Below are 2,500 nucleotides of genomic sequence, written 5' to 3' on the forward strand. Positions count from 1 at the left end.
CAGGTTGGAACCTGTATTTTCTTCTTTTCAAACGAGGAACAATTTACAAAGTAATAATCAATTTGGCGCCCTTAATATGTAGTTTGCGTGATGCTCAAAAATTATCCTTGGGTTCTTACCCATCCGATTCAATGCAGTTAATGAGGTATATGATCATTTTAAAAAGAGAAATACAAACAAGTGTGTCTCCTTAAGAACAGACCCATGCTTCTAGCATTAGCTCGGTCATGAATCACATGACTGCTTTGTTTCGCTTACGTCACGAATTAGACCTAAGCGTCAAGCTCTACTTCGGCCGTGAATCAAATGACTACTCGGCTTGCTAACAACACGTATCTTATGTAGCACATAAAAAAGTGATTTGGGGGGTTTAAACGGTAAAGCATATTTTTTTTGGTGCAGGAATTATCTACACATCGATATCCCGTCGTTATCTCGGATTCCGAATTACCAATCAAAAATTCGTGTGATGTCACAGCCGTGTTTACATACTCTCATCTAAACCACAGCCATTGACCAATGAGAGTGCGCGTACTATCCTAATTAGTTTATACAGTTTGATCGCAAAGTCCATCGCTTATAAGTTTAATTGGATTTTTTTTTATCTTACTAGCTTTCTGCAGGATGCTCCCTATACGCATTGGACTCGGTAAATCCTTTTGCCGTGAGGAGTTGTATTGGAAACCGGGCGGTCACTCCTCTTATACCGTCATTATCTCAGGTAAGCCTGAAAAGAGGAATTCCGTGTCTTAGGAAAAGCATTAAAAGCAAGGTGAACATACCATAACACCAACCCGTTGTGGCCGATACATCACGCATGAGCACAACCAAGTGAAATTGCCACTTAAAGGGGTGCCTTAAAACACACGCCTGGTAAGTTGGCCAGCTGATGAGGCCCAACAAGGCCGAAACAGTTGTCTATGGTGCCAATTAACCGGGTGAAATGGTTGTACGCATGGGTGATGTGCTAGCCACACCGGGGTGGTGTTATGAGGATTGCACCAGCGTTGCGAGGGTCATGGGTTCGGACCCCTTTGGAGACACCTGGGTTCGATTGTTCGAAAGCCGAATAACTTAATCCAGGATTAGTGCAAATGTCTGTTTTATGTTTTCAACTTTTTGGTGAAAGTTTGTTTTGCTCATTTTTGTTGTTTAAGATTGACTTCTTCTAATGTAAAGTTTTGCCGAATATCAGCGTTGAACAGCATTTGGGAGTTGAGAAATAAACTACTTGGTTATTTCTTTAATCTGGGATTAGCTTTAATTGGCTTTTGAACAACCGGGTCCAGAATTTTTCAGGTGTCTACTATAAGAGACAATTGCTTAAATTATCCAGATAAGTGAGAGGAATCGCTTCTCCATTTCGTTACATTTTCCACTTGCAGTTCCCTCCTCTCCCTCCCTCCCCCATTCGCTGTTGGTAACGGAAAAAATGAAATCTTAGTGATTAAAAAAAAAACAACAAAAAAATTGCCTGAGGAGGAGGGGGTTAGATGGAAACATTAAGAGGAGGGGAAGTCTCAACCTTTTTGCCGCTCGTTGTTGTTAAACTTCTTGGAATGCTCTGGAACCCTTCAGTTCAACAAACCAATAACATATTAACAATGCTTAAAATTGTGCTTATGGTCAGCGTTTTGCATCTTTATACTATACACGTCTTATTGCGAATACGTATTTGATAAAGGAAAGCCTCCACTCCAACACAAAATGGCTTCAGTGAAACCACAGGAAAGAATGTTTACTATCACATTTTTCCAATAAAGCGTTTGTAACTGAAATATTTCGGCTTATTTCGGTTTTTAAATTTCCCGAGCGCCGCCATCTTGAATAACTGTCATGTTTACGGTTGTTCTAAAAAGCTCTCTGTGTCCGAACAACAGGGCAACCGCAACACGTCACAATTATTTCAACGGTGGCACCCGAGAGATTTTAAAGTAAAGATAATCGATTCTGAATTTTTCCATTCTCTATTTTACTTGGAAACCGCTTGTACTTAAATTATTTCAATGATACTTCGCCCACATTGTGCGACGTAAACGAGATAGAATAATCGCGCGAAAGACTTGCGAAAGTGCAAAGTTATATTTTGAGGTGACGTTTTCGTGGACGTCGCCGTCATAGATCTTAAACTCCCTACTGTCGGCGACGGGAGGCCAAACGATGGCATTTTTTAGGGTTCGGGTTCGATGGCATGAAGCTGATTTGTTTTCTCGCATATTCCAGGTGCTACCTCCCACTTCTTCGGCCTGGCGCTTTCATTCTGGGCGATGTGGTTTCATCGCAAACACTTATGCAGTCATTATTCATCACAGAAAAGGAGTCTTCAAGCACCCCACTAGAATTCACTTTATACAATCCATAGTATGCTGGATAGGGCCAGCAATCATTGTGGTCGGCTGTCTTTACATTGCTCCCCCTGGATACACGTTTCTATTCGCTGATCTTCTGGCTGTTGGCCCTGCCAGCATTTCAAATGGCTTATTTTGCGGTCACGCTACCC

The 2,500-nt window shown here is 41.6% G+C and overlaps 1 pseudogene; it reads left to right on the plus strand.

The window, feature by feature from the left end:
- The window catches only part of LOC138053502 (uncharacterized), a 10,127-nt pseudogene that overhangs the window by 408 nt on the left and 7,219 nt on the right, over nt 1–2,500 (plus strand).

The sequence above is a fragment of the Montipora capricornis genome, chromosome 1 (genome assembly GCF_036669925.1).
Source record: "Montipora capricornis isolate CH-2021 chromosome 1, ASM3666992v2, whole genome shotgun sequence".
In the NCBI taxonomy this organism is placed as follows: Eukaryota; Metazoa; Cnidaria; class Anthozoa; order Scleractinia; family Acroporidae; genus Montipora; species Montipora capricornis.